This window comes from Acinonyx jubatus, chromosome A1, assembly GCF_027475565.1.
Source record: "Acinonyx jubatus isolate Ajub_Pintada_27869175 chromosome A1, VMU_Ajub_asm_v1.0, whole genome shotgun sequence".
NCBI classification, from domain to species: Eukaryota; Metazoa; Chordata; class Mammalia; order Carnivora; family Felidae; genus Acinonyx; species Acinonyx jubatus.
In genome coordinates, this window is record NC_069380.1 from 23,897,400 (window position 1) to 23,925,026 (window position 27,627).

A 27,627-nucleotide genomic window follows, 5' to 3' on the forward strand; every position below is an offset into this window, starting at 1 on the left:
TTTAAAATTTTAATTCCAGGGTAGTTAACACACAGTGTTAGATTGGCTCTTTTTTATGCTATATTGCACATCGTATGTACCAGGCGGTCACAAGGTTGATCTAAATTGGCGAGAAAAAAAATGCTAAAACAAGACAGATTTCAAATTAAAAACGGCAAATTATCAGTATCAGGGGACAAGAGAGCTGCCTTCACTTTCTAGGATGAAGGCCACTTGGTACCAGCTTGTAAAGTAGATCTACACTATTTTAGCTATCATCTATGCCAGGTACTTCATCTACTCTGGGCCTCACATGTAATAAGCATCTTGGAGGAGCTGTTTTCAAGGTCATTAGGTCCAGGAAAGTGTGGTTTAATACATTAAACTATATATAAAATATAGAAGCTATGAAAACTCATTTATATACAACAAACTAGGTTTTGTATTTTCCTGTTTCTGGATCCAGAACTGTGTTACTTCGAAAGCTCCTCCCCAAATAGGAGATGGGCCAATAGGACGTGTACCTTCAAGCCTTTGCTCCCGTGTTCATTTTCTGAAGAAGCCTACCTGACCCCATCTGGAGAACTTCTCACATTCTTTCCTGTCTACCCTTCCATCCACCCTACCCAGCTTATTACCTTCTTTTTATGTGTATTTATGTTTATCTTCAGCTTCCCCCACTGGAATCTATGTTCCATGAGGGTAGAAGTTTGTAATCTAGTACCTGATCAATCTCCAGCCCCCAACAATGTCTATCCACCCACAGTTGATGCTCAGTTTGTTCAAGGAGAGAACAGAGGCACAGGATTTCCTAAAGAGGTAGGATTGGGACGCAGATACAGATCTTCTGGCTCAGTTACTATCTCTACCTCTCCCTGTCCTCAGGCCTCTAGGCATGGTCTGTGCTAGCTGGACCTAGGAGCTGAATGACCCCAGGAAAAGGGGGGACTAGGAGGCGGCAGAAGGATAAGTCAGCTTTCCGGGTAAACAGACTACCTGATCCAGCCATATGTATGCGTTGGCCTCCTGGGTTAGTAACAGATGCACATCTCTGAAATCTACAAAGGTGAGCTTTCAGAAGTCTAATCTCTCCAAGTCAGGACTGCCCAGAGTAATAAACACTTGATATTGAATTTTAATCTACAAAGCAATTTCTAAAACTCTCCCAAGCGAATCCTCTTAGGATTCCCAGGATGTAGACAAAATAGCAGAACTTGAAAAGAATGAAGTGAGACCAACAGCAAAAAGGCCTCATGAGATGGCTGGAAAGCCCAAAGGAGTTTACCTCGGTCTGAGCATCCCAATATTCCCATCACTGCTAACAACTTTTAGAACTTCCACTCCAGTGTCTACATATCCTGCTGTCATTCATAGGTCCTCACCAGTATCCTAGACTTATTTCCCCCTCATAACACAAGCGATGTATATTTTCACATATACCCTAAGTGAACCCAAGATTTCCATTAAATCAAAGAGTTCCATAAAGCTACCCATGAAGGAACCACTCGACCCGTGCATTGCTATTTAAACTTGAAAATTTAAGAGGTAATTATTCACATTGCTACATTTTCAATTTTCAGTAGACACATGGCCAGTGACAACTGTGTAGGACAGCAGATATAGGACACTTCCATCACAGAAAGTTCCAATGGACAGCACCATTCCAGGTACAGCCCATGTGAACAGGTATACTCTGCATGTCAACCTGGTAGAGCTACGATGGTTTTGTATGGCAGTCTGTGGGAAGTCCTGGTGCTAGAACTTGTGCCCAACAGTCCCTTCAACACTTTTCTTATGAATTTTGGGGCATTGCTTGGTCTCATACAGCCTTATGAGGCCAGCAAGAGTTTTACTCTCCATCAGGGTTTTCTTGTTGACCTTGAGTCCTCAACCGCTGAGACTGTTCCCTCCCCACATGCACTAGTTTTTGTCAGCCAGCTGGCACTTCCTGGCCACATGAGACTAGGACAATCTAGTTTGCTATTCTCCTTCTTTGATGCATCAGGGTCTCCATGCCGAAATTACAGGATTAGCTGTAATCCCAGAATATGGGGAGGGGTAGCAAAATCTCTTCCAGTAGCAAGTAGCCAGATATGGAAATAGGAGAACTCAAGTTTGGCACTCATGGTTAACCCATAGGCCAGTCTCCTAACGTCTCTCAAAATCTCTGGTCATTTAAGTATTCACATCTGCTGGAGGCCTGGCAGAATATTTTAACAGCAGGAAATAGAACATCAATTTTAGATCTTGTTGAGAAATTAAACACAGATTCTCCCAACCCAGAAAACCTCTCCACAAAACAACCGAGAGTTCTTAACTAAGAAGCATTGGTCAGCACATACTCTGCATCACAGGCAACTTTAAGACTGAGGAGACAGGGTGAATTTTCCTTTATTTAGCCAGGCAGGGACAGCCGGATACCCATGTGGTCTGAAGCAACTGGTCCTTAAGTATACAGGATTTGCCGGCAACACTTGTCTCACAAAGTTCATCCTAGACTTACCTGGTAATTGGCATGACCTGACTATCTGTGTTAGCTAATTTGTTGTATACAAATGTGAATTTCTCATCTTTATGACAGGAGGCAGTTTTGCAAATCAGTGGGAGGTATTGGCCAAACTTAAGATTCCACCTTCCTACAGAACCTGGTAGATGTAGCATCACTCTTGTAAGATCTCCTTTAATAATTACATTTCAAAAGGATGGCTTCCTGATCCTTAAGATATCCCCTAGTTTTAAGACTCACAATAAGCTTGTAAGAGGACTTAAAATTCAACAAGGCCAAGAAAGAATATACCATTACAATTTGATCAAAGAAAATGCCTTAAGAAAAGGAAGGGGAAGGTCTCTCCCCTTATTAAGGGGAATTAAGCCTTTTTTCACTTGTATTTGTCCTTTAAGTCTTTATAAGCAATAGGCTATTTCCAATTTGTATCTTGACTTATAATGAAACCTTATCTAATCGTTGGGAAAGCAAATCTGAATTAAAGCATCTTAAGTGCCTATTAATTTTACCCTCACGTGCACATAGTAAACTAGGGTTATACCAAAGAGAAGGCAGTGAACATAGGTCCTTGATATCTTCTCCCACTGAATTAAACAGTTGTGTAAGTAGTGAATTCACACCAATGTGGACCATGTACCTAAAAGCAGTGTAGACATCTTAATATTTCCCCCAATAACTTATTTGAGGTTATAGAAATGTCATTTTGTAGATTGCATATATGAGAAATACTTGTGTGAAGTAGTGATAGTTTTATTAGAGGAACTGAAGAACCTAATTTTTCTTGGATGGGTTGCATGACAGGCCTTACTATAGGTCTGACTTGTGTTATTGAAAATGTCATATGTAACAATGATGCACTCCTATCAGCTTTGTCATTGTGAAGGCAAACTCAAACAACCCTATTTCTTAGCAGTTGATTCCAGTACTTGATAAACATCAGTCAGGAGTCCTAGCATCATTCACCTCAAGAGCAGTCAGCTATGGTCCACATATTTCATGCTCCTAGAGATCTTAATGACAATCAAGTGGTCAGAACAGTACCAAGATTGTTATATACTCTTTAAATACATATACCTATTAACCCAGTTAATTTGTGGTTGAATAGTTGAATGTTTAAACACCCAGAGGTTTGATTCATTATTTTAGGTACTCAGAATTGAGAGGGAAGGGTTCTGAAAAAGCTTTTAGTAACTTTTCCAATGGCTTACCAGCCTTTAGGAGGAGTTTGAGAGGTGTTCACTAGGCTTAGATGCTAAGGAAGTCCTTCTGCCCACCCCCCACCCCACACCTCATGTCTCCACCCTCTTTTTACCCAACTTGTTCCGTATCTCCCTTCAGACCTGCCTTGACTTTCCCACACCAGTCTTGCTCCTGCTTCAGGGGTCAAGGACTTCCTCCCCCACCCACTATTCACTTCACTTCCTATTCTTCCTTTAGGTCTGAACCCCAAATTTTTTAAACTACTAGGTTTTACTACTGGAGCCACTACTAGTTAGAGGACATGGAGTTAGTGAACCCAACGTAAGTCATCATCAGTTTAACAGAAACCACTCACAACTTTATTTCCCCTCACTGGTCAGCCAAATTCTCATTCTTCTTCCTATTTCTGGGGTTTCTCACTAGGGGCTTCTAGGTCCCTGTATGCCACATTTAAAACCATAGTTTTACTTCTTTTCCAGCTAATTTTCTTTTGTTTATATTAGACTGTAGAGTGAAACAGTTTATTTTCCCCATTTATTTGGATTGAACTGATCTTACAGTGCTTACCTCTAGACTCTTTGGTTGTGATACCTACCACAGTAGGCTCGAAATGATCTAATACACAAAATCCCTACCACCACTGCCCCCTAAGAACTGCTTGCCACGAGTCTATTTCTTCCAATGTGTGATATGCTTGAGCTTTGAGCTGCTTGGTTCCCAACTCTAGATGTAGTTCCTACATGCTGTGTAGTAACTGTTGAGTTTAAGTATACTTTCAGAAGGTACAGTAATTTCCTTCATTAGAACAGAGTCAGACAAGAAACTTCCCCATCTTCATCCAGTACTCTGTTGCACGCTTGGATAGAGATCATTTAAACCCCCAACTCATTTCTTATGAAATAAACTAGTAGGTCTTGGACACCTGATCCAGAAACTAAAGGACAGGCAACAGCAACACAGAATCTTGTCTGTGAGGTTGCCTCCCTAATAAATTCAGTATTTACCATCTTAGGCTCTTCAGTAATATATCAAGGTATGACAACTGCCATCAGTAAGCCTGCGTGGCTCAGTTGTGTGTCCCAGTCTTGGGAGGGCTTGGGAGTTTGGGGAGTTTGGGAGTCTTGGGAGTTTGTGGGTCTGAGCCCCACATTGGGCTCTGCGTCGACAGTGCAGAAGCTACTTGGGATTCTCTCCTCCTCCCCCTTCCCCTCCCCATTCGTTTAAAGAAAGTTTAAAGAAGAAAAAAAAAAAACGGAAATTGACTTGAGTTGGGCAATTAGTGATTGGGGAAGTTGGCAGTAGAAACAGAGCCAGAAAAGGAGCCTCCTCTTCAGAGGAGAGCAGGTAAAACCGAGTTCTCTACACATACACGCACAGGAATACAAGAATAATTGTCGGTAAAGGAATCTGAAAGCCCAGTGTAGTGGGTTGAATAGTGCCTCTCCCCACCCCACGTTCACCTGCACCCAGCACTTCAGAATGTGATGTACTTTTCTGAGGTTGCTGTAACACACCATCACTAGCAGCTTTCTTGTGGATTCTGTGGGATTTTCTAAATATAGAATCCTGCCATCCATGAATAGACGTAGTTTTAATTCTCTCCAATTTGGATGTTTTTTTCTCTTGTCTAATTGCTCTGGCTAGAATTTTCTGTACAAATATTGAGTAGCAGCAGTAAAAGCAGGCATCCTTGTCCTATTCCTTATTTTAAGGGGAAGGCTTTTGGTCTGAATATGTTTTTTTTTTAAATTTTTTTTTTTTCAACATTTATTTCTGGGACAGAGACAGAGCATGAACGGGGGAGGGGCAGAGAGAGAGGGAGACACAGAATCGGAAACAGGCTCCAGGCTCCGAGCCATCAGCCCAGAGCCCGACGTGGGGCTCGAACTCACGGACCGCGAGATCGTGACCTGGCTGAAGTCGGACGCCCAACCGACTGCGCCACCCAGGCGCCCCTGGTCTGAATATGTTAAGTGTGGGGTTTGCGCAAATGTCCTTTATCTAGTATATAATCATCATTTAAATATTTTGGTCCACACTGGGATACCGTTTATGCAGAATGCCATAGTTGAAAAGAAAAAAAGCCAATGTGTTAGGATACCAATTAAAAAGATTTTCATTGTATAAATAAATGCTCTTTACCATGAAAAAGAAAAATCCACTCTTCTCCCTTTGGAGTGTATTACTCTCCCCCTCTTTCATATGCTGATTTCCCAATCATCTATTCTACCTGCTTCAGTCCCCACAGGACTTCTATTTGGGTTAAGGTTTTAGTTGAGCTAGTAGGTTCCAAGTTCCTACCTCTTCCAGAAAGGAGTGTTCAGGAACAAAAAACTAGGAGGGGGGGGAGGAATCAAGATGCTTGATACAATGAATGAATCTGATTGAAAAATTATAGGAAGGTGGGAGAGCTCATTTGAGAACAGGTCTTTCCATGGTCTCCCAAACTATATCCTAGAAGCAGGTTCACTCCTTTGTCCACAGCTGACTGGGGGGTTGTCCATGGAGGGAGGAGGGGAACCCGTTTAAGTACTTGTTGTTGCCAGTCATGTGCCTGGAGATAATCCAAGTTTAATAATGGCCTGGGGAATAAGGGAAGAAAAATTTTTACCATCTCCAAATATGTCAGGGAGGAGGAAGCTGCTTAGGAGAAGAAAATCTCATTCTTGTGTACAGCAGCCCAAGCTTCCCGACTTCAGAAACGCTAACACTCCATAGGATTTGATTTATTCTCCTTCTCACTTCTAAGCTTTTCTCCTCCATTTCCCTCTGAACGTGATTTCAGTTCAGTTTCCTACCAGCTGTTATGAAATAACTAGGGCCTTTTGAAAGGATAAATTCCTATCCCCCCCCCACTCAGTCAGCTCCCCATTCCTGCCTCCAACAAAAACATCTGGCAAGTCTAATTTTAAATCAGCCTTTCCAATATGGTAATTAAAAGATATATATCTGAATTTGCATTCGTTTGTAGGAATTCTTCCTGCAAGCCATTCATTTTTCATCAAGCTCCCTGTGCTTTTCATTACTTCCTTCCTCACCTCCTCCCTGTGGGTTAACCTGAGTAAGCAAACGAATTTCACTCCAGGCTCATGTGCTCTGCACAAGTCCAACATTAGCATATGTTAATAGTAACCCATCATAGTTCATTATTTCAGTAATGGAATCTGTCAGTCAGCCCCTGATGGCCATTAATGACCACTTTGTTGATAAATATGGGATAACTTCAACAATATTAATTTTAAGCAAATAAAATATGTTCTGATTAAGAACTCATTCTGCCCAGTGGGGATCCAATTAAGCCAGCTTCTGGAGGAAGGTTCATTCAGGATCTCTCAGTCGTAGAAACTTAAGCTTGACTGGGCTGCCTGGGTGGCTCAGTCCGTTAAGCATCTGACTTGGGCTCTGGTCATGATCTCGAGGTCCAGGTGTTTGAGCCCCACATGGGGCTCTGTGCTGACAGCTCAGAGCCCAGAGCCTGCTTCAGATCCCGACTCCCTCTCTCTCTGCCCCTCCCCTACTCACACGCTCTCAAAAATGAATAAACCTTAAAAAACTTAAGAAACTTGTACTCCATACAGCTCTCCTCTTCGAAAGCAAGGCAACTTTGTCCTTCTTTCAAAACAAAGGGTGATAGCTCTGCAATCCTCCCTGGCCACAGACCTCCCCATCTCCAACCTTAACACACACAGACCCACCCACTTACCATTTCTGACACTACAGGTTTTCTTCCGTTTTCATGTTACCATTGCCCATCTCAAATTCTAAAGGTTTCCATGTATCATAAACCAACATAAAGCAGATTCTGACCGCGAATTAGGAGTGTAGTCACAGGGGACCATCAAAAGATTTCACTGACCTATTCAACAGACACCAAGGACATTTCAGTAAGAATGACAACTATATAAACAAAAAGCAGGATTTGAAGCTGATGGAAGTGCTCTGAACACATAGTCCATAGTTCCCACTATTATGATACTATTTAGAGAAGGTGTTCAAGGAAAGCTTTTCACATTTCAGCTGAAACTTTAAAAATAGATCAGCCATATAACATCTTGAGGCCTTGGACAAGTTATTAAAAAGCTTTTCTTACCGATATCTGTATCTGACTTGGGAAAGAAATCCGTCCTACCAATTCTAAGTCCTAGTACTTTTCCCTCCACGTGTTGAATACGGATACCTCTTTAGAAAACAAAGTAATTTGGGGCACCTGGGTGGCTCAGTTGGTGTAGTGTCCGACTTTGGCTTGGGTCATGATCTCGAGGTCTGTGAGTTGGACTGGAGTCTGTTTCAGATTCTGTGTCTCCCTCTCTCCCTCTCTGCTCCTCCCCTGCTCACACTCTCTCACCCTCTCTCAAAAAAAAAAAAAAAAAAAAAACAGAAAAAAAAAATTTTGCAGAGTGAAAATTCCTAAGCCTCAATATGGATATAAACAGGTAAAAAGGGACATCACTGCAAATTCTTTACTGCAGATGGAAGTAAAAGTTGCTTTTTCTTATAGTGACTGCCACTTCTAATCCTTCAGTAACTCATGACTTGAGTCAGACGAAAAACCGAGGTTTGTGACCCATCTACACTGCTTTCCCTAAAACTCCCTCTTATCACCCATCTGGTGTCCTTACCAAATGACCCGCCATCAGCCAAGTCAGAACCCAGAGCACCATTCTTGCCTTCCTGCCTCCCTGAGTCCATGGCTCCATCTACCATTTCTGTCTCAGTAGTGCCTGGATTCACCCTTTCTCCATCCCCTCTGCCTCAGTTTGTAACTTCTTTTTTGACAGGAGTAGTACTGTGTTCTCCTAAGTAGCGTGACTTATTCCCATTTCCTGTACTCCTGCTAGTCACTTAGGTTTCTAAAGCGCAAAAAAGAGGAGGTCTCTCCCCTGTCTGAAACGTTATGGGCTCCTTCCTAGTCCCTTAGGCATAGAACAGGCCATGGAAGACCTCATGATTTCCTGCCTTCCTACTCCATCTCAATCCCCTATACCATGTACAGTTCCTCGATGCACTCTGGTCTCTTTCACCAACCTGCTCCTTTCTGGAGCACCTTTACCTTCTTTACCACCCAACTACTACTATTCATCCTTCAAAACTCAGCTCAGTACTGCTTTCTGGGGTCCTCCTCCAACAGCAGTTCTGAGCGACTCCTCCTCCTGCCAGAGTCTCTAGCACCTTCCCTCTCCAGGTCTCATGAATCTGTTTACCTGAGAGCTCTACTTGGATATGCTGTCTCCCAATTAATGTGTCTCAAGCTAACTTCCTTTCCTTTTCTCTAAAACTGATCCTTCTCCTGGAGTTCAAGTTCCATGGGGGGGGGGGGGGGGGTACCACTCTATTAACCTTAAGAAACCGAAACACACTTCAGTCTTCCGCTTCTCATTCATACCCACTAAATTCTACCAGTTCTATTTTTTAGTAGCTCCTGTATCCCACACTGCCACTGTTGGTCACTTCTCCCCTTGTTCACTGCATCAGCCCCATTACTAATCTAATTCCTTTCTAATCCCTTTTTTTTTTTTTTTTTTTTTTTTTTTTACACTGCCAGGCAACTCCTCTGATCCTTTTCACTAAGATTTAATGGCAACCGGTTGCTCTCAGGATAAAAGTAAAACTTCAAATGGCTCACAATGCCCTTCTTGCATACCTCTCCAAGTTCTTATCTCTTAGAGAATCCTCCTAGTGAATTACTTCCAGTTCCTATTATGTGCTGTGCTTTTCTGCCTCTAGGCAACTTGTCCAGTTTGCCTGAATATATACCCTTCTTAGAGTCATAACGTAGAGTCCCTCTATAGAAAGCGTTCTTGATCAGTCCTCAAATTCAAGTCAAATGTGCTCCATGGTTTCTTCACAGCACCAGTTACCATGAACCTGTTACCATGAATTCTTAATGCCTCCTACTGAACTATAAACTTCATGAGGCCAGAGACTGGCTGTTTTGGCCAGGCATCCACCCTGCTTAGTATCATGCCTGACACTTAGTTGACATCCAGAAAGGATTTGCAGGATGAGTGAGTAATTAGATCATGAAATCCCTTTAACCTAAGTTATGAGGATTTTAAGAAGAAACTGATCCCAGGATCAAAGTACTTAGATCGTAAATGTAACCATCACCATGGGGCACCTGGGTGGCTCAGTCAGTTAAGTGTCAGACTTCAGCTAAGGCCATGATCTCTTGGTTCGTGAGTTGCAGCCCCAAGCCAGGCTCTGCTGACAGCTCAGAGCCTGGAGCCTGTTTCAGATTCTGCATCTTCCCTCTCTCTGCCCCTTCGCACTCATGCTTGGTCTCCCAAAAAATGAACATTAAAAACAAAACAAAACAAAACAAAACCCACAACCATCACTCTACTATTCTAGGGGTCCTTTCATCCTTGTGTTGTTAGTAAGAGTCAAAGCCTGCTAAGAAAGAACACGTTTATCTTCCCTTTTACCAGCTTTAGGGTCTCAGACTCCTATCCACTTAAAAGACTTCTATTCCATAAAGGAGGGGGATAACCAAGCTTCATGTCCACTTCGAGGACTGCTATTAAAAACTCCGCATTTTTTTAACTTCTTGAGTTTCAGAAGCTTGGATCAGAGTGAATGAAGGAACACCTTACATCTTTACTTCCAACTTGTCTGCCTAGGAAAAATAGAGGCTACCTCCACTTATTGAGGGTTCACTGTCCACTTAGGAGATAGTGCCTATGTATGTGCTTTCATTTAACATCTTTTCTAAACTGCGTATTTGATTACAAAGCCACAGGGGATTGCTGGGTTTTTGTTTAATGAAAAATTTTTTTAATGGAGATCGACTACTTCAAGTGGGGACTCTTACAAAACAAGGAAGCACTGGCAGGGAGAAAAATCACCTGAATCTTGTTCCCAGCCCACTGTCACAACAGTCCATTTTCCCCATGTATCACAGATGAAGTAGCACCAAGGACTGCTTTATTCCAGGTCTTTTGTGCTCCGTTCACAAAGTCTCTCATCTCAGAGGTCAGTGTACAAGCGAGGAAGGGGTGTAGGTGCTAGACAGCAGTAGCTAGAGGAGGAAAAACCACTTGCCCCGATGCCCAGGGCTGTTGAAGATTTTTGCTTACTGTTACATTTAGAGACTTCACCCACATCATAGCTTAAATAGGATTTCATGTGGTCTACTGATCTGTAATTATCTAAACCGATCTGGCTGGGTTATACTTTAGATATTCAAGTGTTTGAGGTTCCATATATTTTGGATATTTTTTTCCAAGTCTTAAGATTTTCTTAGGCCCTTCAGAACACCAAAAGGTCCCCACCTACCCACCCACCTCAGGCCTTTCCAGGGAGGGAAAGCTTTAGAGTTCTGTTCCTCCTCCCTTATCCCACCAGATTTTTACATCACCATATGGGATAGGAAAACCCCACAAAAAGGGAAAGCCTAAGAAATAGGTGGCCAGGATGTTCCCCAGTTCAGAGCACTTCCTTCATTCACCCCACAGGAAGTGAAAAATCCAGAGAGCACCCCCACCTACCCTGAGATTCTCAGGTCTCACAAAAGGGTCCCCCCACTAGAAAAGTTTTTAAGTGGATCATGGGATACTACCCTTCCCGAAGGTCAAATACCAGCCTTTTCACTTCCAATCTAGTAGTTCACTGAGGGTCTCTGAAGTCAACCAATCCATGGCATCCCTGCTCCTGAGAGGCAGACAGAAATAGTGTGTTGGATTCCTAGGGTTGCCATAACAAAATACTACCAACTAGGCAACTCAAACAAGAATTTACGGTCTCAATTCTGGAAGCTACAAGTCCAAAGTAAAGATGTTGGCAGGGCCAATTCTTCTGGATGGCTCGGAGAATCCATGTCATGCCTCTCTCTCCCAGCTCCTGCTGGTTTGCTGACAATCTTCTGCATTTCTTCAGTTGATGGACATCATCTAACTTCTACCTTCATCTTGATAGTGTTATCCCTGTGTGGTCTCCACCATCATTTCACCTCTTGTAAGGTCACCAGTTATATTGAGTTAGGACTCACCCTAATGACCTTATTTTCACTTGTTCATCTCCAGAGATCCTATTTCCAAATGAGGACACATTCAGAGGTGCTAGGGGTTAGGATCTCAACATGGGAGGTGGGGGGGGGGGGTGGACAGAAAGGCATCTATGGTCTACTAGCCCCAGTCAGTTTCAGCCTCAAATGTTCTGATCACATCTGCCGAGTTCTGTTAGGTAGACTAATAACCTCAGGGCAGATTCCAGCCTGCAGAGGCTTGAGGTCAGATAGGGCCATACCTGGAATGGTGAGATTTTATTCCAATATATTCTAATACGGACTCAAAAACAAAAACCATTAAGTCCAGACACAAAGTTTTATCACCTTCTACCAACAGCCAATCCAAGCCTGAAGTTACAGGAGGTTTAATGCCCCTCTTGTAGCCTAACAGAGGAATCTCATCAACTAAATTCTAGTCAATTCTAATAAGCGATCTTAACAGAAGGAAGCACTGAGGTGTAGCTCACAGCCACTGAGGAACCCCTAAGTCTGTGATTTTTTACCACCACCTACTAGATGGTTCTTCTATTCTCAGATAACTGATCCCTGGTCACTTATCAGTTAATGTTTCTATCCTATTTCCCCCACAACAGTTAACCTCCAGCTAATATCTAGGATTCCCTCCTGAGAGCCCATTGCTGGTGCATACTTTTCTATTTTATCCCATTTAATCCTCACAAGAACTCAGGGATAAATTTGTTTTGTTAAGTATCTAATCCCAGACTTGGCACTATGTGGCCTGGGTCTTCTCCAATAACCCCTCAATTGGATAATGTTCTGAAGCAAAATATACAGGACACCGAAGACCAGGACCCTTCAGACTGGTTTCCCTTCAGTTCTCCAGGTGCTGTCATGTAGGCAAGTGGATCAGGTTTACAAGAGGCAGCTGGCAGTTCTAAGAGGGAAGTTGGTGAATCTTAGAACATAAAAGCTTTGGGAAAAAACCTTAGAGAAAGGGATTAGATCCATACATGGCAGACACGTAACCCAGATGGAAAAGCCAGAGAGCCACAGACAGGGTGGTTGGCTCCCTTTTGGAACCTCCACAAGGCCCTTGGCAGGGGCCCACCAGCCCAGGACCAAGCCAAGACAAACGACAGTGGTGGCCCAGGTCCTCCTCCAGCTGGTTGAGCAACTTCAGGATAGGCCCAGAGCCACCTAGATAAAGCTTAGGCTTTGTGGCACATTAGTATCACCTATGGAGTTTTAAGGCCTCCTTATGCCTGAGGCCTCACCTGCAGCTCCTGAGAGACTCGGTTCATTCTAAGTATCAATATTTTTAAAGCTCCCAGGTGGTCCCAACATGCTCCAGGGTCGAGAACCACAGAATTTAGGCAAGTGGAGGGTGAAAGGCCACCTGTCTGGTCTTAGCTTTCTCTCCTCCTGCTCCTCCCAACCCAAGAAATTGGAATCTAGAGTAGCAGCCCAGACAGGTGTCCGTAGAGGGATCTGGGAAGGATGCAGGTAAATGGGGAGTGTGGGGGTGGAGGGAGCCTTAAGCCCACATTTTAATTCTAGAGGTTCTCTGCCCTCATTTCCTCCTTCCACTCCCGCCAGAATCACCAGGAGGGGAACAGAGTAGGGCTTCAGCTGCAGCCCCTTCTTCTGTTATATAGACTTGGTTGTGGTAGCTTATATCCCTAGAGCAATATTAACACACAAGAAAAAAATATTTCAGCATAGGAAAATCAAGTCTCTATAAAAGACACGTAACAAGTAGACCAACCTCTACCCCACAATTCAGAAGTAATACATGACACAAAGGAACAAAATGAGCAAAAAGAATAACGCAGCAATACTGGATGTAAAGACAGGTTAACATAAAAACTTACAAGATCTTTTGGGGGGGGGGAAACAATGAAACCTTAAGATTATAGGACATCAAAGACTTAGCCTTTTCAATACAACACGTTTGTACTGGGATAGTTTAGTGTTGTACGTTACAGGACTAAGATATTTGTTCTCCCCCAAATTAGCCCACGGTTTTGATGGTGTCAATTCAAATGCCGGTAGGACTTGAACTTGATGAAATTCCTGTAAAGATGTTTCTGGGAAAATAACCACAACTTGCATGGGGCAGGGGAAGGAACAAGGGAAAAGCCAGGGCCCTCACCCCCCAGACTGGGCCTCACTTTACCCTACTTGTCTACAGCTCTGAGTTACATTTTAATAGGCTAGTAAAAGTGAAAAGCATTGCTTACTTACAGCTTGCTCACAGAAAAACTTGAAAGTTAATCCAGAAGTCTGAAGGTCATAAAAACCCACCAAGTCCATCCCCTTGAAGGATTCTCAAAGTGAAGATCACTCCAAACGCAAAGTAATGCCATTCAAAACAGTGGGAGCAGGGGAGCCCTCCACACAAGCAAACCTAGTCCTCCCAGGCGGAAGAGCAGCCCCCCACCCTCTCCAGGAGTGTGCACACCTACAGCAACATCCAAATGTTGGAGCAAGAATGGGGCCAGCCAACATACATTTATTTTGCTGCTCTGAAACACTAGCACTTTTGTTAGTTAAAAAAACAAAACGTAAATTCAAAACTTACAGTTTCAGCTCAAGGTCCAAAACTGGTCTCACTGGGCCAAATTCAAAATGTCAGCAGGGCTATATCCCTTCCGGAGGCTTTAAGGGAAAAATCGTCCACTTGAGACTTCCAGCTTCCAGAGAACACCCGCCACTCTCTGCAAAGACAGAAGCACTCTGACATACCTCTCCGCCCTCCTCCTCCACTTTTAAGAACGCTAGTGATTAAACCAAATCCACCCAGAAAACCCACGATCCTCGCCCTATTTGAAGGTCAGCAAATTAGCAGCCTTAATTACCCTTTGCTGTGGAACACATGGTATTCAGTTTCCAGGAGACAGATGGAAACTTTGGGGGGGATCGTTATTTCTACCACAAGATGCATTGGGGTCAAATGTTTAGCGGGCTGAAGTTGGTTAAACAATGTCCCTGTTACTGTCACAAACTTTAGAAAAGTGATGAGTACATCACGAGTAAGTTCACAGCTTATTTAGCTGATCCACAACCATCCCAGTTGCCTAAAATACTGTTAAAAGGAGGACTTCTCTCCCAGTTAGCTTAAAACCATCCTAACTTTATAAGGCGAGGTGGAAAGCTGAACCAATTTTTCACATGTTCCTATTCCCATTAGATAGGGATATCCTGTGTGAAAGTATCTTTTGGGTTGACTTATTCTAAGTGCTTCAATTTTAACATGTGTCTAGCCTGGCAAGTTAACTTCTCCACAGGATACCAAAGTGAATGAATTAATGTGTTTTGTGGAGTGTGCGTCTGTGGGTTTTAACCTGAATACACGACTCATAAAGGAACTCATTCTTTACCACTTTCCTGCATTTCCTTGAAACTATCTGGCTCATTATATTTTGACTGTGAATTGTCTCCTATTTAATGTCTTGCAAGGCTCCAGATTGCTTCCACATTTTCAGAAATGAACTATCCAGGGGAAGTAGAACTCTGGAGATGGTTTTTTTTGTTGTCTTTTTGGTTTTTTTGGGACACACACAACATAGCCTTTGTACACCCACGCTCAGTGATTCAGAATCAATTTTGTTTTACAGAGTATTAGGGGATTACCTGTCTAATGAAAATTTTACACAGTCACAACAACATAAATTTTCTATTCATTCTCAGGGGGTTTCTGCCCCACTCCCACCCCTGAAATCATATAAAGGTTAAGTTGGAAGAAAAGCATTCAGCATCAGAATGGGTGTAGGACGCTAATCCTCTGGAACCCATGAAAAGAAAATAAGCATAGTAAGAAATCATGCCAACAAGTCTTATTCAATATGCCTCAAAGATATAGCATAAAATTCCGTTAAAAAAAAAGAATATAATGGTTAAAATAGTAAATTTTATATTATGTACATTTTACCACAATAAAAAAGAGAATGCAGAGTGCCTTACGGGTATAAATTTCCATTTCTTCCAACATTTAGTGCCTGTAAACTCTCATTATTTTCTAAAATACCTGAAACCATAATAAGAGCGAGTTTAACACTTCGCAGATGTTTAAAAACATATCTTCCAAATATACTGCTAGTGAGAAGCCAAGCACAAAACAATACATGCTGAGTGACTCCAATATAGAGTTTACAAGCACAGGAAGCTAATCTATTGCAGAGGAAGAAGACCCGGGACCTTCGGGCAGGGGGAGGGGAAGAGGAGGAGTGGCCACCAGGAGGACTCTCCAGGGTGCCTTTGAGGTGCTGGTAATGCTGTGTGTCAGGCACATGGATTCACTCACCTTCAGTAACTCAGCTCTACCCTCTGATTATACACTTTTCTTTGTGGGTGTTACACTTCAATAAGTTTTAAGTGTCCACTTTAAAAAAGTGGGGGAGGGGCGCCTGGGTGGCTCAGTCAGTTAAGCGACTGACTTCAGCTCAGGTCATGATCTCACAGTTTGTGAGTTCAAGCCCCGCTTCGGGGCCCGTGCTAACAGCTCAGAACCTGGAGCCTGTTTCGGATTCTGTGTCTCCCTCTCTCTCTGCCCCTCCCCTGCTCACTCTCTGTCCCTCTCTGTCTCTCAAAAATAAATAAATGTAAAAAAAAAAATGTTTTTAAGTGGAGGAAATTATAATTTTTTAAATGTTAACATTGTTAATACTAATGTAAAAATGCTAAATTAGGGGGAAAAAAACTCCTGAGGGGTGGATATCAAAGGCTTACAGTACATAATGACTCCACAACCATGAGCCCCGAAACAGCACGTCCCGTATCGTATCTCATTCATGACTCAGGGCCATGAGTGGCCTTCCCGTGGAGAGCACCTATGTGACTCTAAATGTGAAACGTGTGCCCAAACACAGGAATAAGGAGACTCAAGCTAGTCGCACTCACTTTATCAGTAGAGCACGGCAGGAATATCAGGATCCAGACCTGAGGCTGCAGGGTGCAGGAACCAGGCCTGACTGATGGGGCTCGTCAAGCAGCAGATTCTCTGCAGTGGGGTAGTTTGATCCCTCCCCCACCCATCACCAACACACACACACACACACACACACACACACACACACACACACACACACAAGCCTCTGGGCCTGAGGGCTAAGCTGGGCTGAGGCCACACAGCAAAGCAGCTCACGGACTGTGGAGCCAGGCCGAGTGCAGCTCAAAGTCCTAGTTCCTACCTAGGATTGTGTGACTTTAGGCAAGTTACTGTGTGACTTCAGGAAGGAAACTTCACTTCTCTGTGCCTCAAGTGTTTCATCAGCAAATGAAGAGACTGTAGTATGTACTTCACAGGGTTGCTGCTAAGGATCAAGTGAGCTGATTGGTATAAAGTGCTCAGGCTAGTACTTGGAACATCGGAAACATCATACAAGGATTTGCTGTTACTATTTTTACTGTTCTTATCACTACCACCGTGGCATAGTGTCCCTGAAGTAGTTAGGTTGTAAAGATCAAGTATTATCAACTCCAGGATATTAGAGAAAGAGTAATATCTGTAGAAAGCTCTCATATTTAATAACTTTACCTTTCACCTAAAAAGCCCTAATTTACCAGAATTTTTCCTGGCCCAAATGACCTCTTTTTTGAGCAAACTCTTACCCTTACCCCTATAACCAAGATAATGAAGATGTCTACCATCTAGTCATAATTTCTCTTTTTATTTCCCAAAGGCCTCTGAATTTGCCTGTTCACTTATTCCACAGATCTTTATTTAGTATTTACCATTTAAATACTATGTGCCAGGCAGCCACTATCTTAGGAGAACGCCTTGATTTTATGGGGTTCACATTCATGAAAAGAGACAGACAACGAACAAGCAAATAAATAGACCAACAAAAAATGTCATGGAGTCACAAATGCTATGGAGAAAACAAATCAGGGAAATGTGCTATAGAGTGACTCAGGTAGGGGTGAGGAAGGACTAATTTATGTGAACGTCTCAGGAAGGGCCTCACTGAGGAGAGGGCATTAAAACTGATGCTGAAGAATAAGAAGGAGCCAGCCTTGGGATTGTCAGTGGAGGGCATGTTCCTGGCAGTGGGATCAGGAAAGTCTAAGGCCCTACTGTGGAAACCAGCTTTTGGGGTTGAAGGATCAGAAAGAAGCTAATGCGGCTCGAGCAATTCATCAAGAAGGGATAAGTGTAGGAGACAAGGAAGGAGAGGTAAGCAGAGCCTTATAACCAAGTAAGGAGTTCGGACATTGTTCTGAGTGTAGTGGGGGACCTCTGAGAGTTTTAAGCAGGGGTGGGGGTACATAGGTAAGTGTAGAAACAGTGAGGGTAGCTCAGGTTAGAAAAATGAGTTGCTAGTTGGGGACTCTCTGTGTCCCTTCCTCCACAGACACTGTCAGAACAAGAGCTTATCCACCTGGTGTGACACCTGTGTGACTGGATCTGAATCCAAGGGGATTGCATCTTGCTATAATCCAGTTGTGAGTCTTAATGGCTTGGAGTACTGAGACGGCAGTGGAGATGGAGAGAGGTGGACAGATTTGGACAGAAAATATATTTCAGAGATAGAATTAATAGGATGTTGGTGAGGTTTTTCCAAGGGGAGGCTAATGGAAAGAACGACTTCTAAGTTTTTGAGCCGTGCACGTGGAAGGATGGTAGCACCATTAGCTAAGATGGGGAAATGATGGGAAGTGGGCATTCAGGGGATAGGGAGGCAGTGTGCATTCCAGAGTTCTATTGTGACCGTATAAGGCTACGGGTGCCTATTCAAGACATCCAAGCTGAGAGGCGACATAGGTAGCTAGATGTTTGTTTACTCCTTATTAAAGAGTTGTTTGTGACCTTGAATAGAATACTTTTATTGAAGAGCTTCATGAGCCCTGAGGTGGAGGTTTGATTTGTTTTCCATTCCTTATCTCTGGTTTCTATTCCTACCTCCCATGTATAAGATCTCACATAACGTTCAAGTGCATCTCAACATCTCAAGTGTTACAAATAAACACTCGTAATCCTTAAAGCCTAACGAAGTATTTGTTATAAAGTGAAAGCAAATGAAAAAGCTGACTAAACGCTGATGTAGTCAAAGGCCCTCTAGACTAGGGATCACAAGGCCAAGGTCCTAACACAAAGCGAGGTACAGAAGAAAACCAATGAGGCCTACGTTGGAATCCTAGTCCATTCATTCACTAACTGAAAACCTAGAGCCAATTACAGAATATCTTGGAAACACAGTTTTCTCCACCTGAAAATGGGGATAATAACTCTTGCCTTACGGGTACCTTGTGGGGATGAAATTTGTTGCAGGCTTACACAGTGTCTGACATATGGCGGATACCTGTAAGTATAGGGTTTGTCACTCTTTCTGCCAGTACACCACTCTTTTATCAGTGTAAAGTTGTGAGAAGCATTTAATATCTCTCTACCTTAGTTCACCAACTATGAAAGGAAGATGCTTCACCAGCTGATCGTTAAGCTCCATGTTAGGTCTTTGAAAACAACAACAACAAATGATCGTCTTGATAACAACCAGATAACACTTCTTGGTGAAGGCTGCTTTTTAATCTGATATCACTGCATCTTTCCGCAAAACCACTTAGACCAAAGAAGACAGGGCATTCAGAAGCAGAAATTAGACCAGAAAACTGTATCTCCGATGTCACAAAAATGTTCTTCCCCCAAACCACTAAAATTTCAGGATACAAACGACTATGCAGAAGATGGAGTAAATGAAATCTCACCACAAACACAGTCTGAGAGGAATCAAAACCCAAAGCTCTTCATCTCAGGCTTCCTAAACTGGATGGGAAGTTTGGAGGTCTGGGCCAGACCAGATGGGAAAGGTGGAACTACAGATAAATTTCTAGAATCCTAGCAGCTCAAAGAAATGGTGGCTAAGACAGGAGGGAGATCCTGAAGTTTAGCTCAAGTTAGAAAAATGAGTTGCTAGTTGGGGACTCTCTGTGTCCCCTCCTCCACAGACACTGTGAAAACAAGAGCTAATCCACCCTCTGTGACTGGATCTGAATCCAAGGGGATTGCATCTGACACCCATGCTGAGATCAAGACCCTGCTTGATCGATGGGCTTAGGAACAAAAACAAAAACGTGACTGAGGCTTGTGATAGAAATAGTGTCAATCTATCAATGCAGGACCAGTGACCCCAAGAGCAAAGCCAAGATAAGAAGCCCATAAGAGATATGAATAAAGAAGAACCCCAAATAAAGTTTATTTAAAGTTCCAAACCTGTGCCAAGCTAACTGAATAATGAAAAATTTGTCTAGCCCAGAGATATGTGTTCTCTGGCTTGTATAATGTGTATTTTTTTTTAACTGAACCTGATTGTCCTTAGACACTTCCCAGGTTACCAAGTACTGTTCTATCTATCACCTTATACCCCACAACATGGCTCAGTTATATGACCACGCTAGCCCCACAAACATTTCACAGGTACTGGTAGGTAATTTCCAGATTGGCTCATTTTAAAATATTAAATAGTTGAACATATGCTGACCACAGAGATGGCAGAGAAAAGAGAACAATCACAGGAAAAAAGATGAACATAGGAAAATGTCAGAAATTCTAGCATCACCATCTTTGGGAGAAGCATCTCCCAGGCCCAGCTCAGTTACAGCAGCTACAAATCATGCCATATAAAGGTCAAGTTAAATGGGTTCTTGACATATTTGTGGCTGCCTGTCTCTTTCAACTAACCTTTCTATATTTAGGGAAATTCCCAAGAAGCAGAACTCAAATTCCAAGCCTTCCCTATAGCTAGAACATTGGCTCATCGCCTAGATTCACCCAAATAGCAGTACCCTGGCAAAACTGTGATGTAGAAAAGAGCAAAGTGAACAAATAGGTGAGCAAACCACCTCTATTTTTGCCAGCATGGAGGTGGCTGAGGTGTCCGGCTTCCAGCAGTTGCGTAATTGAGTCCCTGATGTAGAAGTGGCATTGGTGAGGCAGGACCTTCTGTTGTTGTCGCCCCGGTGCTGAGTGGACAAGGAAAACAGACATTTCCTCATCAAACCAAATTTGTAATGCAATTTTACTCCTGGAATTTTAGCCTGGAGCCCAGCCCTGTCAAGAATTCTTTGAACTACTCTGTATCATTTTATTAAACTCATTTTCTGCTACATCAGCCCAAATCAGCTTCTGTTGCTTCAAACCAAAGTACCCTGACTGATAAAACAAGCAACGGCAGACCCTCCTTTCATTGGGGGTGCCTTGGGAGAAAGCCAATCACGCTGATATCTGTGAACCCTAACACCTGTGAAAGAAACCCCAGATTTTGTAAGGCCATCCTTGTTCCCACAGAGGAAGTACGCAGTAGAAATCTCTCTTTATCCTTGCTCTGTGAATCCTAGCATGTACTTTCTAAAGCAATATCATATTACACACCTGTTACTCAGTACTCCTGGCAGTTGACTTAATTGTCACCATTCACAGAAGAGACCATTAAATTTTCATCATTTGCTAGTCAGCTATGGAAAATTACAGCTTTGAGGAGTCCATTATCAACCATTCTGGGCGATGGTCTTGCTCGACGAGACCTCTAGGTAAGTGATAACCAGGTTCCATATTAACAGACTTCTACATGAGCAAGCGAGGCACAGATTTTTAAGCTAAACTGTAAAGATGACATCAGGCTGGTTTGGATTTCTATGACATCCAAACAAGGGGCATTGGAGGTCTCAGCTACAGAAGGGATTTTTAGACAGAATAAAGAACTCAGCACATTAAGGAAGGCTGTGGAGCATTCTTCTCTATGATTTCCATCTACTAGACAATACTGTATTTATTACCAAGAGAACAGCAATTTTCATTGTCCCTCATGATAAGTTGTTAAAGGGCATACTATTAAATAATAGAACATTCCCCATTGTAAAGGTGAAAGATCTCACAGGGATTAAGTGGCTTGCTTAAAAGCCATAGGGAATCCAAACGTGGGTTTTCTGATCCCAAGCTGATAGTTTTCCTCCTACATCAGTGGGATTTCTGGGGATACCTGAGATGCTTTCAAGATGTCCAAGAAATTGATACTATTTTCATAACAACAAAAACAAGAACAACAACAGTACTAATATCCAAGGAAAAGAAATCACTATCTCAAAGAGATATCTGCACCTCAATGTTTGTAGCAGCCGTATCACAATAGTCAAACATGGAAATAACCTAAGTGCCCAACGATGAATGGATGAAGAAAATGTGGCTTGTATATCTATATCTATATATAGATAGATAGATATGTGTATGTATGTAGATATAGATATAGATAGATACAATGTGACATTATTCAGCCACGAAAAAGAAGAAATTCCTGTCATTTGTGACAACATGGATGGACTTTGAGGCCATTATGCTGAGTGAAATAAGTCAGAGAAAGACAAATACCGTATGACCTCTCTTGTATGTGGAATCTAAAAACATCAAACTTCTAGGAACAGAGAAGAATGGTAGTTACCAGGAACTGAAAAGCGGGGAAAATGAGGAGGTGTTGGACATAGGGTACAAACTTTTAGTTATAAATAAGTTCTGGGGTTTCCGAGGTACAGCATGGTGACGACAGTTAACAAAACTGTATTGTATACTGGAAAGTTGCTGGGAGAGTAGAGCTCTAATGTTCTCACCATAACAATAACAATGAAACGGGAATTGTGTGAGGTGAAGGATGTGTTAACTAACCTATTGTGGCAAATACGTCTCAATGTATAGGTGCTTCAGATCATCACACACTACAGCTTAAACTTGCACAATGTTATATGTCAATTATATCTCCATAAAGCTGGCAAGAAATCAGGTGTTATCTTCTCTTTTCCCTTTCATCCTTTTATAAGGGTATAAGGAGTTTTCGGAGGATATGTTGTATGTGATATAACAGACTAAAACAGAAGCGTCTGTGAGAATCCAGCTGTGTTCTATTAAACCAGCCATAAGAGAAACTTTCAAAACTACAAAATAGTGCCATTCTTCTATTGACATTTGACATTTGCCATTCTTCTATTGTTCTGGAAAATATAATTCTTTTCCATAAAAATGTTATTTATGTTGGGGCGCCTGGGTGGCTCAGTCAGATGAGCATCCGACTTCAGCTCAGGCCATGAGCTCACAGTCCGTGAGTTCAAGCCCCGCGTCGGGATCTGTGCTGACCGCTCAGAGCCTGGAGCCTGTTTCAGATTCTGTGTCTCCCTCTTTCTCTGACCCTCCCCCACTCATGCTCTCTCTCGCTCTCTCTCTCGCGCTCTCTCTCTCTCTCTGTCAAAAATAAATAAACATTTAAAAAAATGTTATTTATGTTAACATGGAATGGGTTTATTAGTTTTCTTTTTTAATGAATTGATACATCATTATTTTAAGTGCCCTCGGTTTTCATTTCTAATACCACAAATATTTATAGGTATAATCCACAGAAATAAAGATTCTTTAGAGTCCTTTATCATTTTTAAATGTGTAAAGGAGTCTTGAGACCAAAACATTTGAGAACTGCCATCTCTCATTATAGCTGCCTTTAAAAAACAAGAACCCAGGGGCACCTGGCTGGCTCAGTCAATTAAGCATCTGACTCTTGATCTTGGCTCTGGTCATGATCTCACTGGTTCGTGAGTTGTAGCCCCACGTAGGGCTCTGCATTGACAGCATGGAGCCTGCTTGGGATTCTCTCTCTCCCTCTCTCTCTTCCCCTCCCCTGGTCATGCTCATGTACATTCTGTCTAAATAAATAAACAAACTTTAAAAAAAAATCCAGGCTAAATACAGATTTCCCTTGATTGTATTATTTTTAACCAACTGATGCCCCTGTTAAACCTAGTTTTTCTGCTTACATCTCTGTGCCGTCTTTCTCCCTAGTCTTGGTTTGGACTGAGGAGTTCATGCATGACAGCAAAAAGTCTTGGAATGGAAAGCAGCGATTATAGACTCAAGCACCTCCTTCCTCTCAAATCCCTAAAGTACCTACTTCACTGTATATTCAATTAATATTTGATTAACGGGTGGATAACTGAAACTGATTGCTAACACAGAGAGGCCTGCTTGATGCCTCTGAGAAGTAACATGTGTGCTTGCTCCTGAGTTCACAGGTGCATGCCAAACACAGCAGAACTCAACCCAGCAAGGCCAGGTGCACCGGGGTCCTGGGTGCACAGCAATCATACACCTGTCTCCCCCATCCAGATCATACTGCCATCCGGATTCTGTTCACTCACAGGACGTGAATCAGCAACTCGTCTCCTACACAGCTTTTTCCCCCGGAGACGGTAACCCACAATGAGCATCACATGCTGAGCTCACACATCCATCCATCTTTATCCATGTGGCTGCTTTTGTCCCTTGATCTCATCCTTTTTTTTTTTAATTTTTTTAATGTTTATTTATTTTTGAGACAGACTGCAAGTGGGTTAGGGGCAGAGAGAGAGAGGGAGACACAGAATCCGAAGCAGACTCCAGGCTCTGAGCTGCCAGCACAGAGCCCGACACGGGGCTCGAACTCACGAGCTGTGAGATCATGACCTGAGCCGAAGTCGGACACTCAACCGACTGAGCCACCCAGGCGCCCCCTCTTGATCTCATTCTACTCCGCACCACTGTCTGTCTAGATTAGGTGTGTGTATTTTATCTTAGGAGATAAAGATCTTAGGCTCCATGAAGGTTCTCAAAGGACTTTCGAGGTACCCAAGAGTCTAGCATAGCACTAAGTAAATTATAATCGCTGTCATCTCAAAAGTTTACAAAATAGTTCAGACACATGGCCCCACTGTTTTCCCACCAAAGCCCTATATGTAAATTACAGAAGGTCCTCTGTTTATGTATCTGCACCTCACAGAGGGAGGCTTCAAAGTTAAGCAACCTAAGGTCACACAGTCGGTGATTGTCAGCCAGGGCGCACGCGTGCCTCTTGGGGTGGCCCAGTCTGTACTTACCTCACTGCATCAGGCTCTTATTTGTCAACACACACTCATTCAGTCTATCTGAAAGAGAGCTTTGAGAAAAATAACAGCCCCACATCCAGACTATGAGCCAAAACATACAAGAATAAGCCCAGGTCTCCTGATTCCCGCTCAGGCACTGTATTTTACAGCATCTTTCCCCTGGTGATTTTAGCTGTCAAAGTAGTCAGTGCACGTGCTAGTTAATCTTATATGTTCTTCTCTCCGAAAAGTACACAAATTATTAAGTATCATTGCAATACCCACTTTCCTTCTTTCTGCCCTCAGTGGCTAATGGGAAGCCACATTTTATTGTGTTTTCCCAGCGAAAATGAAGGGAAACATTATAAAATAATGCAGTAAATTCAAGCTGTGTCACTAAAGTTGATTATGATTCCTTTTTTTTTTTTTTCTCCCTTTCACTGACTCACTCATCAATCCCACAAAATGCTGGAGTGGCTTCCAGTAAGTAAAAGATACCCCTGCCATTAATGAGATTATCGCCTCGTGGGTGAAATGACACTTCCAGAGAAAAATTCTAAGGTATTAGAAGTGTGAATTAGCACAGCATAAATTATTTATGAAGGTGATGAAGGAATATAGACTAAAAGAGCTCTTATTACAGGGAGAATTTTAGGAAAGCTTCATACAGGGCATGTCCTTAAAGAAAGATGTCATGAGATATATCTTAAATGTAGGGAGTGGTTTGGGGACATAACCTCCTTCTGCAGCCCCCCAAATCCAAACAATCATAGAGTCAAAGCAAAAACAGTATGCTTCCTCTGCAAATGGAGCCACAAAAATGAGGTTATTTCAGTCTCCCATGCCCAGCCAGATGCCACCTGTAGGGCCCTGCTACAGAGACATTCTGGAGCCCCCACTGGTTGGTAGAGTATTTCAGGAAAGAGGATGGAATCAGAACTGAACCAGGGCAAAATGGAGAAGTGAGTCTACCTTTCGGTTACTATTTACAGTACACGTTCCCCCAGAGGAAACACGACATGCCACAGATACCACATCCTCTCTGACCTGCATCCCTGAGCTATAGCCTGTGTCTTCTCTCCTGTGACTACTTTCCGTTCCAAGGGCCACGCCCCCAGGGTTCTTCCCGGCTGTGCATCTCTGTGCCACTACAACTTGGGCTTGGATTTTTAGTTAACTGTCTGAGGTGTTACAGGTACAAAACAATGGGACCTCTCTCATTCTAGCAGTGGCACACTGCAATGTTCCAGCAAGCAAGCCACTGGGAAAAGACACAGGTGGGAGCCGGCAGATTTTGAGAGTTCTTCAGATCATATTATGTGATTGGCTGAGAAATCAAGCTATATATAACTCCATTCTGAATCGTTCAAGAGATGGCATGAAGAAGAGAGAGACTGCCACATGACTGTGTCAAAAATTGACAACGTTGAATGATCACATTAAGGCCAGATCACAAAGACCTTGTAGGATGGGCTCAGTAGTTGGTAATGGCTTGAGCATTAGGGCAACTGTAGTCCTTCATTATGTCATATGATAAATGCTGCTTTGGGAAAGTATAAGAGAGGCTAAGGGAAGGAGAATTGACAACCTGTGGGCCTGGATTATGTGGTCACCTGCTGCAAGCCAACTTTCCAGCTACCATCCCTGTGGCTGAACACACTCTAGACCAGAGTCTCTGAAATGAGACGTCACATGTGAGACCCATTCCCCATGCTTTCAGAAAGAATCACTACAAGATCTTTTAAAACAAATGGAGGAAAGGGTGTGATACTTTGAAGATGAGGTTTAGTAATATGAAGCAGAGATGATTTTTTTTTTCTAAATAAACCTCTGTTTGTGAGCATATTGCTAAAAGAAACTTTTCCATTGTTGGTGAATAGTGTAATATCCGCTTATTTAAAAAAGGGTCAGTGGATGACAAGTTGAAGAATTTGATAAGTTTCTCTACGAATTGTGATTCCAACAGCAAAATGAGGCTCTGATCATTTATCCACATGCCAAAATATCATTCAGATTCTATGTGGGATACATAACACATTGATGGGAAAAGATGGTACATGGAAGTCAATCTGCCTTGGAAGGAAAGACATGATGGGCTGCCAGGTGTCAGAGCGACAGCTGACAATCCACATCCTGCAAGTCAGAATTCAGTCCCTTTACCTTTCAATGCAAGATTATCATAGTAAAGTACAACTTCCAGGCTACGAAACTGAAAGGAAACAGAATGAGGGTCTGAAGAGCAAGAGACCATCTTTCCAGGAATCCATGACAGGGCAGTTGGGCCAGTGGCTTTCGGTAGTTCCCGACTGGCTATACTTCAGGGAGACTGAGTATTTCTTCCGAGTATCTCCTATCTCCTGGGACAGAACACAAGCTTTAAGCCTTTGGGGGCATTTAGCCATAACAGTCAAACTATTAAAACAAGGATGGGTAGCTTTATACAATAACTCACGCAACACATTTTTTCCCCCAGATAACTCATAGCCAAGTTGAGGGAGGGGTGGAGGCAGGCTTCTTTCCCTGGAAACTCTCCATCATTTCTCCACTTGAGGTCAGCCCGAGCCTTTTGGAAATTAATAGAGTTGTTTAATAAAGGCAAAGGGAGCAGCTGTAAGACTTTCCTCTATTTACTCTTCTTTCAAAATAAAGACATTTGTACTATGCTTTTCACCCTATACATCCCAGGTTCTCAGCACTAGTTGCATATCAGGATCACCCAGGTGTTCTTTTGTTTGAGTAACAATGTTCATGTGGGGTCCGAACATTACCATTTTGTAAAAGTACCAGTATCAGAACCTCTGGGAATGGTGCCCATGCAATGTAATTTTTAAAAGCTCCCTAGGTAATTCTAATATGCAGCCAAATTTAAGAATAACTACCATACTGGGGCGCCTGGGTGGCTCAGTCACTTAAGCGTCCGACTTCGGCTCAGGTCATGATCTCATGGTTCGTGAGTTCGAGCCCCACATCGTGCTCTGTGGTGACAGCTCAGAGCCTGGAGCCTACTTCAGATTCTGTGTCTCCCTCTCTCTCTGCCCCTCCCCTGCTCATGCTCTGTCTCTCTCTGTCTCAAAAATAAATAAAACATTAAAAAAATTTTTTTAAA

General features: G+C 42.7%; 1 protein-coding gene and 1 long non-coding RNA gene across 3 annotated transcripts in view; one reads left to right on the forward strand and one right to left on the reverse strand.

The window, feature by feature from the left end:
- Positions 1 to 27,627, forward strand: part of HTR2A (5-hydroxytryptamine receptor 2A) — a 60,138-nt gene that overhangs the window by 22,647 nt on the left and 9,864 nt on the right. The gene's annotated exons all lie outside the window — the stretch shown is intronic.
- Positions 10,181 to 27,627, reverse strand: part of LOC113600994 (uncharacterized) — a 51,564-nt gene continuing 34,117 nt past the window's right edge. The window contains exon 4 of the long non-coding RNA XR_008295521.1: positions 10,181 to 14,368. This is a non-coding gene — a long non-coding RNA (uncharacterized LOC113600994). The remainder of the gene's footprint in view (positions 14,369 to 27,627) is intronic.